General features: G+C 46.9%; 1 protein-coding gene across 2 annotated transcripts in view; it reads left to right on the forward strand.

Annotated features, from left to right (window-relative positions):
• LOC126539210 (uncharacterized) overlaps window positions 1-12,522 on the forward strand; it is a 215,220-nt gene that overhangs the window by 151,444 nt on the left and 51,254 nt on the right. The gene's annotated exons all lie outside the window — the stretch shown is intronic.

Consider the following 12,522-nt stretch of genomic DNA (forward strand, 5'->3'; position numbering starts at 1 on the left):
TTTTTCTTTTCCCTTTTTCTTTCTGCATCCGCTGTATTTGAGAACTTTTCCTCCGTTTCGCCCCTTATTCAGGCTCTAAAATATGGACGTGTATGCTTGTTAGAGTTAAAAGGGTGAAGGTAATAATGTTGCTCCTGGATGGGTTAGAGTGAGAGACATTTATGCGATACTGATTTCTGGGAGATAGGGACGCTCAGCCGTAGCAATCGCTGGTAACAGCTTAAGCCTATGCAGGCTCGCACCCTGAACCGCTGTGCATTCTCCTAGTTAAATAAACGGTGTAAGCCTAAAAGAAATAGGGCGCCGTAGATGCGGCAAGCAAACCCTCGTGATTTTTAAGGCGTGTGAAAATAAACATTAAGCAGTATAAGCTTTCGTCAATATGCCAGGTGGGACGCAATACCGTGCCAAACAAATAAATTTTAAAATAATAGTGTCTTGTGTAAGCTACTTTTTCTAGTGAATGTAACGAAGAAACGTTTAATCACGCCTATTGAGGCGTATGGAAGTCACAGATTGGTTCGAAACGGTGATGTGATCGGCAGGGTTTGCCCTAGTACGAAGCGAGTTATCACGTGTAATTTGCGAAGTGTATATGATTGGCCCCTTTTCAACCGTTTTCGTAAATTCCCCTACACGTCCATGGACGAAGTACATTCTCACTTCTTTTGTCAAAATGGCGAAAACTGCTTCGCTGAGTGCAAGCCTAACGCAGTTAGCTTGGGCGGCTAAGTGTGGGTAAGTGTGGACTACGTGGATCAAGAGTATCCTACCTTCTTTTCGTCTAGTCTTCTTCTATGTCACATTTGGCAGAGCTAGTTACAAGGGTTCTACTCACGCCAAGTTTGACTGTATTGAATGTGGAGCCAGGCATGCGTTACAACCGTTGCTATGGTGGAGCAAATTGCATCCATGCCTTCGAAAGGTTAGAACCACCCTCTAGCTAACATAATCGTTCTCTCATTTCCTTTCTGCGCTGCAGAACGATACAATATGTTAAATATCAGGCGAAGCAGATACTCATAGAAAAAGAGCCACCAGTACTCGCACTGTCACTGCAAGGCGTGGCTTGGCGGGTTCCATCTTCCTTTAGTTGTGCGGTGTGGACACTGCTGTCCCTTTGGCAGTGCGGCGCCTGCTTCAGTCATTGAAAAGCACTATAGCGCACAATGTAAGGACCTTAGAGAAAAGAACGGAATGGTTGCCAGAACGCAAAGTCACCAATGTGCCGCTATTGAAGACACGTGTACTTATTTTAATAGAGTTTTATTGCGCAATGGCTACAACGGCCATAGAGCGCCAGCGTGTACCTATATAGGAAGCGATCAGGCGCTCACTGAACAAGAGAACACGCGAGAAACGAATACCTGCCTTGCTGTGAACAGCGTAAAGCTGTTTTCAGTGTTCAATATTATTCGAAGTGCTACTACCGAAACGTTTCTCGTGGCCTGTGGTGCAGCCCAAGAACGTTAGGCTAAAATTGGTATTATATACATGGCTCGTCTTCGTGCACAGCGCATGAGAGATGAGAAGGTATTTTTCCGCGCCAGCTCATTAGCCAATTGCAGTGAGAGCTGTCTTGAAAACAATATGCGCCACGGCGATCAAGGAACACGCACGTAAATAGTCATTACGTCCCTTACAATGAAAATGCGCTCAGCGTACTTTGGCAAATTGAAACTTGCCTATTAGCGCCTTTACTTACTGTTTGAAAAAAATATACGTTTGTCTCACAGCACACCGTGTGTGGTCTAAAAGTACTGTTTCATTGAGGTAAACCCTTTTAAAAGAAACTCACGCGTGCGACAGCCCTAATTTGCCATTTCATCACATGAGTTTATACGGAAACATACGATTTTTATACAGGATCCCACATGATGGCCAATGATTATCTCTTATATAAGACATATTGTGCGTGTACGTTTTTATGATAAAATTTTTATTTTAGTCTCTAAAACCACAACTTTATGACATGCTGACAGCAGAGAATATCGACATCGATAGTTTCGTGTGGGACCAGCCGCTTTCGTGTTGATGTCTCGACATGTTTTGCAATGATTTAAATTTACACGTGAGGATTATAAGCGTAGAAGCTAACAAAGAAGTCGATCATGGTTTCATTGATGCTTTTATATCGTACATGCACGTGTGCCCAAACCATGAAACGTGAACTTGCATATATGTTTCGGCCAATTATGTACGCTAGCTCTTTGAAGCTATTGTGCATTAATTACCCCCATGTTTCTAAAACTGCACGTCTATTTCAACCGCTTGCGAGTAGTTTCGCTTGTTGCACACTGTGTTGAAAAGCTGCATTTCGGTGAAAGCACAATAAGTTAGTGACTTCGATTACTGTCAATCATAGCAGCCACGCAGAGTGCTGTGACACTGACAAAAAATGACAGCGATGAAAGTAGCCACCGAAGACATGCAGAACCTTGGTCATCAAACTTCATTCCACGTAAAGTTGAAAGTTCATGCCCGTAAATGAACGCGTTAAAACACAGGAGTGCGCTTGTATGCTCTTTACTCTGTCTTATATTTTCGAGCTGCGCAAGGTGCCTTTTCGCTCAAAGCTGTAACGACCCCACGCTGCGCCAGGACATTCCACAGAAGCGTCAAGGATATTCGTGAACTGAGCTAGCAGGCGTTTCAGCAGCGGCTAAATCAACGCGTCTTGCGAGGTGCCGCACGGTATGTAACAGATAATTTATCGTCCCTCAGCAGGCAGGGGCTTCGCAATAGCCAACGGAATTTACTGCCGCCAAGCCATAATGGGCATTAGTGCACACACACGTTCTCCCGCTTCGGCGCTACCTATATGCACGAGTTCCAGACTATGGTGCCCGATGCTACGTTTCAGGGGGCGGCTCGTAATTGATTGCTACTTTATCTGCACAGAGCAAACGCTGCGAGTTATCTCGCAACGGAGTGACGACCGGCTGATTGTAAATTACCGCCTTGACTTTTACTGCAGATCGCTACTCGAAGGCAATTATCTTTGTTTGTATTCTATGCGCGCACCATAGTGTGGCGATTCCGTTAAGCTTGTTCGAAATCGTTCTCTCGCGGTGCGTCCAGAAGGACGAAGTCAAGAGTTATTCGCGACCGGCGGACAGCTGACGTTAGACTTGGAACATTACGTTGACCTCGTTTGGACAGCTTAGCTCTGCGCCACTAAGCCTTGCAGAAATGTCTCTTCCCACAAGGCCCGTCCTGCAAACACCTTCTTTTTTTCTCAGTGTGTCGGAACGGAACGAAAACAAAAACGAAAAACGAAAGAAAGGAAACTATTTTTGACCGAAACGAAAACGTAACCGAAACGTTATTTATTATTTTGTTTCTGAATGAAACCAAAATATTTTTTATCAGTATTCAGCTCAAGGGTAAAGTCGGCAATCTGAAACAACCGACTACAGACAACGTCCGCATTAGTGCGTATCTCAGGCAGGGATAGTGCAAGCGATAGGCGGTCAAGCGCTTCCATTAATCGAAACCTGCCGCTCGGTGCACTAGCAGATCGGCAGCGTAGCAGAACCCAGGACGTTTGCGCTGAAGAGCTGATCGTTTCGTTTTCTGCGGGAACAACGCTCTGTTGCCGAAGCTTTATCGTTCGTTTATGGCCGTTTAGGTTCGGTTTATCAGAACAGCGGCCCCGCATTTCGTCGAGAACGCTAGATGACGAGTTGCTGCTAATATAATGCGCTGTGCCTAGACTAAAGGTACTGAACACTATCTCAGAACCCCTAATTAACTTATTGGAAAAAATAAATACTTCGTTTTTGTCGTGTCATTGCTTCGAAAATTTTGAATGCGATCCAAAACAGTTATGAACCGCTACGGATAATTTTTTTTCTTTGTTCCGGAGCAGAACCCATAAAGAACATGTTTCAGTTGAAGGAAGCTAAAACCATAACGACAAACATTTCTTTCCGACACCCTGTTGTTTTTTTTTTTTCGGAGGGGACCATTCAGTAGCATCACGAGCACATCTACTTCGTGTTCTGAGACGACTGGGATGGGCTGCACATTCACTTACCGGCCTCAGTGATTGGTAGCAGTGAAGTCGTGGTCAGGGAAAGATCTTCCAACTCAGCAAAATAGTATCCCTTTTTGTTGATGCCACGCCTTAGGGCACGTGATTAAAAGAACGCACCATTAACATACTAAGAGGAGGCACGCCGGCGCGCATGAATATGTCAGGCCTATCAGTTCTAATTCTTGTTCACGTCCGGCGGACGGCAATTCTGCAATGAGTCAGAAATTACGGACAGTATTTCGGTTTTCGAAATCCATCTTATCCAGAGCGACAAATCTCCCTACATAACAGACAACTAGCGTATTCTGTCCTTCTCCTAATGTTAACTTTGACCCGCAACAACGATCGTAATCGCTTCTCCTGTATCAACGCTTGTGAGTCGTTGCATAAATATTTATTTTATTCACTCTGCTTTTCCTTTTCATTTTTTTATTGAGGGAAGTCATGCTAGAGAGCCGAAGAACGGAATGCTTAGCCTTTTTTACCTATGCTATACAGAATTACAAAATATGAGCTCATTTATTGTGAGCCTTACGCGGCTGAAGAACGGGAAATGGATACGTGTTATGCGTTGACGGTGACGCTATGTCAGTGTAATTCAGAGCGGATAAAGTAAGCGCCAAGCGTTGTTCAGAACGCGAAATGTACAGGGAAATGACTTGGGAGGTCAGACAGAATTATCTGCATGCTGCCTTCAACGCCGTTGCAAAACATCTCCATCTCAGAATACCGTTTAAGAAAGCAGTTCATAGGTAAAATACAGCCGCACCAAACGCAATGTTGGAATCTATACGACGCGCATGACATTAGAGAAGTGGCACACACCTGAATTCACCCAAAAACGATTGCATTCCCTCGACCCCTCTATGCAACTGCGGCTGTTACCAGGGCTTCTGCGAAATGAAGAAACAATGCTGTGCCGCTTACGCTTGGGCGTCGCATTCACCAATGCATATACGTTTTTGATTGGAATGACTGATAGCGCCGACTGTAATGCCTGCAGTGCCGAGGAAACTATAGAACATCTATTGTGCTACTGCCCATCTTTTCAAAACGAAAGACATGACCTCTGCACAGCTCTCAATCAGCTAGATATATAGAACACCGTTCACCTTGAAGAAGATCTTGGGACCATGGCCTCGCATATCGCAGCTACAAAAGGCCACAAAAGCTCTGCTGCGATATTTGAAGGCTACTGGATTGAGTCAGCGTCTGTGATCCGGACGGAGTGACCGAACGATATACCCAGTAGACTTTCTCTTCTTCTTTTAATCTTTCCGTCCCCTTTTCCCTTTCCCCAGTGTAGGGTAGCCAACCGGGCTCAGTCCTGGTTAACCTCCCTACCTTTCCTTTATCATTTGCTCTCTCTCTCTCTCTATACGACGCAAAGCCTGCTTAAGTTAGTGACGTAGCAGCAGTAGCGCGCGACACGAGCACCGCCTCGTAGCCTGTAGCTATTAGCTGTTTGCGCCACAAGGACGAAATTGATGTATATAAGCACGAAGCATATCTAAATACGTTTAAGACTTCATAACCCCTTATGACATCGGCGCGTCTGTTCTGGGAGATCGGCCATTGAATGGGCGCATACTTAGAGCCGCATACACAGTGAGAGAAATCTGCTGGGCAAGAGAGCAGCTAGCAGCAAGTGGTCTAGTGGGCGCATATCCAGTGGACTAAGTCGTCTATATGCTACAGCTAAAATATATCAGGCATGCAAAAGCGGCAGAAGGAATGGAAGGATGGAACAAAAGATGATTCAATCGAGGATGGAGGGTCCATTCTACTTAAAAAGCTAGCGGATCTTCATCCTCAATGCCTCACCACATCAAGTGTACTCGAGCGCTGAAAGAAAGCCAACATTGTAATTCAGACGAAGCGAAACGCTTAAGAATTGAAGAAATATAGGCCGATTAGCTTGCTTTCAGTGCAGCATAAAATATTGATCGAGGTCTTTTTCAATAGACTCAGGGCAACACTTGACTTCAATCAACCAAGAGAACATGCAAGTTTCAGTAAAGGGTACTCTACAATAGATTACATCCGTATTTTGGCTAACCTTCCTGTCTTTCCGTCTGTTTCTACTCCTCCTCCTTCCTCCGTATTATCAATCACCTAGGGGAGAAATCCGCGGCGAACAATCAACATTGTTATACGGCTTTCATAGATTATGAAAGGGCATCTTATTTAGTAGACATAGCGAAACGCATAGAGGCATTTCGTAATTAAGGACTTCAAGATGCATACGTGAATATCTTTGGAAAAATCTACTAGGATTACACCGATACCTTGGTTGTCCGCAAGAAAAGTAGAAAGTTACCTATCAAGAAAGGGGTCAGGCAAGAAAACACAACCTGTCAAATGCTATTCACTGCACGTTTAGAACATTTATTCAAGCTTAGACTGGGAAGATTTAGGAGTGAGGGTCAACGGCGAAAATCTCAGAAACCTTTGGTTGCAGATGACATTGTCCTGTTTGACAACACTGGGGACGAATTGCAACAAATGATCAAGGACCTTAACCGCGAGAGCGTAAGAGTGTGATATCAGATTAATACGCAGAATAAAAAGATAATGCTCAATAGCCTGTCAAAAGAAAAAAAAAAATAAGGATCGTCAGTCAGCTTCTACAGTCTGCATAGTAGTAGGTTTATCTAGCCCAATTACTCACAGGCGACCCTGATCATGAGAAGGAAAGTTATAGAAGAATAGAAATGTGTTGCAGCGCATACAACAGGAACTACTAAATCCTGACCGGGAGCTTACCACTGTCGTTGAAAAGAAAAGTGGATAGTCATTGCATTCTACCGGTGCCAACATATGGGGCAGAAACTTGGAGGTTAACAAAGAAGCTCGTGAACAAAAATAATGGCAAGAAGAAGTTGCAGTTTCACCCGAAAGGCGAACCATCGATTGGATAGCAAATGCGTAGACAGCTATACGAAATCATGATAGCAGCTTTAACAGCGATAGAAGCTTGCAAACGTTTGCTTAACATCTAAATAACCAACCACAGTGTCAGTGCACACAGGCAAGCATGAGCACATCACTCTCGATGACCGCTGACACTCACCATCAAGACTCTGGCGTGAGAAAGTGTAGCAGCAGCAGCGATCAGAGCGCGATAGAAGACGGTGCGCTTTCGTCCCACTTTCCTCCCTTGCACGCGCGATATGGAGCCGCGATCGTCAGCTCCCCTCGCGAGATTTCACTCGTCCCTACAGCATGCTGCGCCCGCGTTATCGCCCTTCGACTTTACATGGAACATCACACCATGACAACGACAATGGCGAAAATGCGCCTTGAGTGTCCCTACATTAGCTATCGCAATAAAATGTTTGGTGGTGTAGATTAGAGAGCAAACGGGGATAGCTGATATTGAACTTGACATTAAGAGAAATAATGGAGCTGGGTAGGTCATGTTACGTATAGGGTGGATATCCGGTGGACCATTAGAGTTACAGAACGGGCGCCAAGAGAAGGGTCGTGGACAGCAGAAAACTAAGTAGGGTGATCAAATTAGAAAATGTGCAGGCGCAAGTCTGTACCACTTGGAGGAGGGAAGAGAAAAGTAGAAGGCAGGGAGGTTAACCAGGATAACGTCCGGTTGGCTACCCTACACCGGGGGAATGGGAAAGAGGAAAACAAAGATCACAGGGAGAGAGAGGAGGGAAGGAAAGAAGGAAATTGCGGCGAGTTCGCTGACGCGTGTGTTCTTACAGAAATTGCATTAAAAGTCACAGATGGTCGACAAACCCGTCGTCCTTAAGAAACACAAAAGCGCCTTCACCGCTTTACGAGCCGACGGGTGATGGGGACGGTGTTCCAGCAGCACTTGCACAGAAAGTGGCCGATTGTCCAGTTTTTGAAAAGCTTTGGCAAGTTCTTGTCTCTCAGGGGTGTATCGTGGACAATGGCACAGCACGTGGTCGATGTTTTCTTCCGTGCCACAGACCTCGCATGCTCCACTGTCAGTCACTCCAATTAATGTAGAGCATGCCTTTGTGTAGGCAACTCCTAACCAAAGGCGACAGAGAAGCGTAGCTTCACGTCGAGGAAGTCCGAGTGGAGGTTGGAGTGGCGGGGAGGGGTTTAGTCGATGCAGTCGCATAAGTCGTAAGTTTGGCGAGTTCCACTCGGTCAGTGTGAGACTGCGTGCCAGGTGTCTAAGCTGCCTTGCAGCGTCAGTCCTCGAAAGTGGAATAGGAACGCTGTGTTCTTCTTGATGTGCTGTGCGAGCAGCGTTATCGGCAGAATCACTGCCACTGATGCCACAATGATCAGGCACCCATTGAAAAACGACCTCGTGACCTTTTTGTTGGACATCATGGTAAAGTTTCACGACTTCGTATGTCAGTTGGTCATGACATCCGTGTCGGAGAACTGACTGCGTGCACTGTAATGCCGGTTTTGAATCGCAGAACACAGCCCATTTTCTAGGTCTTTCAGAATCAATGAATTCCAGTGCTCGACGCAGGGCCGTTAGTTCTGCCGCCGTCGAGGTCGTGACATGCGATGTCTTGAACCGCAGTGTCATTCCTCGCGTTGGTATAACCACGGCACCAGAAGAACTGCACGACGTAGTCGATCCATCGGTATAGATGTGCACGTGGTTACTGTACTTTTCATGCAGAAGAACTAAGCTCAACTGTTCTAGAGCAGGGGCCGGTAGATCTGTCTTCTTCTGTAGTCCCGGAATCATGATATGTACTTGTGGACGGCTCAAACACCACGGAGGAAGCGCTGGCTTGGCCGCAGGTGCGTACCCTGAAGTAAACGACGCACGATGTGCACTGACAATGCCACTAAATGTAGAGCAGGGCCTTGCAGCAGTGGGGCTCGCCAAGTGGTGGGAAGGGGTCCTAGCATAATGCCTGAGATGCATAAGCATTGTCTCAACGGTAAAGTGCGTCGTGATTGGTTAATCCTCCGCAAGGGCAATGGTTTCAGCCGTTGATGCACTGCGTGGTAAGCCAAGACATATCTTAAGGGCTTGGGCTTGAATACTCTGAATCGTACGCAGGTTAGTCTTGCAGGTGTTGGATATTGCAGGCAGGCTGTATCGCAGGAATCCAACGAACAACGCCATGTACAGCTGTAACATAGCGTGTATAGATACTCCCCAACTTTTTCCTGCAAGGAACCTGAACAGGTGACAGATAGTAGTCAGCCGCTTTTTCACGTAATTGATGTGCGGAGTCCAAGGCAGGAATCTGTCAATTACGACTCCCAAGAATCTGTGACATCTGCTGTATGGTATAAGTTGTCTGTTAATAGATACGCCGTAACCAGACATTGGCTTCCTCGTGAATGCCACCATTGCGCACTTTCCGCATGAAATTTCAAGTCCTTGTTCACGAAGGTAGCAAAAGAAAATGATAAAGTAAAGGTAGGGAGGTTAACGAACGAAGGTAGCAAGATGTCATTGTGGCTGCCTTCTGAAGCCGAGCACGAAGCTGAAGTCGTGTCACACCTGATGCCCAAATGCAGATGTCGTCCGCATAGATGGAAAGTCGTACGGTGCTTGGCAGGTTGTAAACTAATCCACTGAGGGTGAGATTGAAAAGAGTTGAGCTAAGCACTCCTCCTTGAGGGACTCCTCGGCTACCGTAATGCTCGGACGTCGGGCCATTTTCTGTGTGCACGTAGAATGGTCTCCTCTGTAAGTAGTTGCGCACCCACATATACATCTCACCAACCAGTCCGACGGCTTCTAACGTGCTAAGGATGGCTTCATGGGTGACATTATCATAAGCTCCTTTAGCGTCTAGAAACAGAGCAGCAGATAGTCGCTTACAGGCCTTTTGGTGTTGCACAAGTGTTATCAAGTCAACAACGCTGTCTGTTGACGAACGGCCCCGTCTGAATCCGGCCATAGCATGTGGATAGATTTCATAGTACTCTAAGTACCATTCCAGACGTGTTAAAATCATTCTTTCCATTGTTTTTCCGACACAGCTGGCAAGTACGACCGGACGGTATGAGGAAATGTCCAAAGGCGACTTGCCAGCTTTGAGAAGTGGAATGAGGCGAGTTGACTTCCACTCTTGCGGAACCGTACCCGTCTGCCAGGAGTCGTTGTAGAGGAGCAAGAGTGCCTTCCGAGCTTGATCTCCTAGGTTACACAGGGCACGGTATGTAATGCCGTCAGGTCCTGGCGCTGAAGAACGCCTGCACAAAGCCTGCGCAGCTTCTAGTTCTTCCATAGAAAAAGAGCATTCCATGCGGGGATCGCGTGAGAAGAGTGGGTGGTGGAGCGTTCCTGTACCCGTTTCATCGGAATTTGCCTCACCAGCAATCTCTCTGCAGAAAGATTCAGCGACATCAACATCTCTACATTGTAGATAAAGTGCGAGAGACTTAAACGGGTGGCGCTGACCAAAGGTTGTGCGAAGGCCACGAACAGTCCTCCATATAAGCGACAAAGGTTTTCGCGGATCCAGGGACTCGCAAAAGGATGCCCATTGTCGTGAAGCCAGCTTGTTCATGTGACGCTGTATTTTCTTTTGTGTTCGTCTAGCCAATCTCAAGTCATGATTGGACTTCGTGCGTCTATATCCTCGCTCCGCAGGACGGCGAATCGCTCGAAGTTTTGCTAGTTCGATGTCGAAATCGGTGCGGGAAGAACTCCTCGAAAGCAAATGCGTGGTTGTTTGTATGGCATCCTTTATGGCGCCCTGTAGGTTATAGGAGGTGTGGTCACGACAACAGTCTTCCATTATTATTTTGTATTTGGGCCAATCGATGCACTGGACGGTTCTGGAGGACTTGGAGCTAGTCAAACCTTCGATCTTCAAATAGGTTGGGATGTGGTCGCTACCCCGTGTTTCTAAATCCGAAAACAAGTGCACTCTTCTCGAAAGCGATCATGAAACGAAGGTTAGGTCCAAGCAGCTGCTATACGCTGATCCACGCAGATAAGTAGGGCTTCCATCATTTGACAAGCAAAATTCGCGTTCAGAGGCAAAGGACACCAATGTTCTGCCTCTAGAGTTAACATTGGAGCTTTCCCATAGGTAATGGTGGGCGTTAAAGTCACCAGTGAGCACCCACGGCTGTAGAGTCGATGTTAAAATTCCTCGCAGGCGCTCACAATCTAGGCGGCTTGCTGGAGATAAATAGGCTCCAAGAATTGTGAACGTGAGCTTTTTCTTCTTCACTGTTAAGCAAACGTATTGATTTGCTTCGTCAGGAGGCACTGGGTGATGTATATAAGTCAAGTCACGGCGTATAAACACAACAACCTTGCGGCACTCTCCGTGGGTAGAGGACATGAAGCACTCATACCCGGACAGTCTGATGGGAGCTGACAGGTTGGGCTCGCAAATCACGATAATGGGGAACTGGTGCGCAAAGACAAACTGTCTAAAGTAGGACATGCGTGACTTAAGCCCTCTGGCGTTCCACTGAAAGACAGATGCATTCTTGACTTCCTCTTGAAACGATGGCATCTCTCGGGCCGTGGTTTTACCCTAGAGCCGCAAGCACCGGACTCAAGGTGTCCAGCACCTGCAGTGCGCTCTGTGCCGACGGGGTTTTTATGTTGCTCAGTAGAATGCGCATGGCGTCCATAAGTGATTTCAGCATCACTATGACTTGGCGATTCTCAGTCGTCGCCCCATCCGCAGTTCGTGAGGTCATTGAGGGCGGCGCAATTTGATGTGACTCCGAAGCAGGTTGTGCTCGTGGAAGTGTAGGCCACTCTTCAGGAGGTGAGAGTGTTGCGCCAGTCTTCGTTTTCGCACTGTCGGTCTTTGTGGAAGTTGGCGTTGATACGGTAGCCGCTTTGCCGGAAGATGGCGTATATCTTTCAATAGACGTAACTCTTCGTGCTGCTCTTCGGTGCCGATGTCGTTGGCGCCTGAGAGTAGCGGCAGCCTCTCTGTATGTTGAATGGTCCCGTACCATACGTTTGAGTACTGCTCGTTCGTTCCTCACCCGCGGGCAATCATTGGATGAGGCCTCATGAGTACCATGGCAGTTAGGGCACTTTAACACAGTTGCGTGGCAGGCATCTGCTGAATGAGATTCGGCGCACCGTGGGCACACGAGGTTATTCCTACAGACACCTTTTACGTGTCCCATCTTGCAGCATTTGTAGCATTGCAGGGGCTTCGGTACGTATGGGCGGACTGGATGGCGGACGTGACCAACTTTGACGTGTGAGGGGAGGCTGTCTCCATCAAACCACAGCTTCAGGCAACGTGTGTTGCCAAGTCTTGTGATGTGCGTGATGAGAGTGCCTTATGTAGTTGGCTTTATTAATATAGGTAAGTCGTCGGTTAGTATAGAAATATCGACATCATAAATGACGCCGATAGTGCCATTGCCCCCAGTAGGTATCATGGATCGCACTTGCACTTTGTCGATCTCCGTTGTGTGCCGCAGGCTTTGCAGTGCACTGCGGTGTAGAACATCTACTGCAAGGACATTCTTCCTTGCGTTTATTCTCACGTCCTTTATCTCCTTTGGCGCGATTCCCT

Source organism: Dermacentor andersoni, chromosome 3 (genome assembly GCF_023375885.2).
Source record: "Dermacentor andersoni chromosome 3, qqDerAnde1_hic_scaffold, whole genome shotgun sequence".
Taxonomy (NCBI): domain Eukaryota; kingdom Metazoa; phylum Arthropoda; class Arachnida; order Ixodida; family Ixodidae; genus Dermacentor; species Dermacentor andersoni.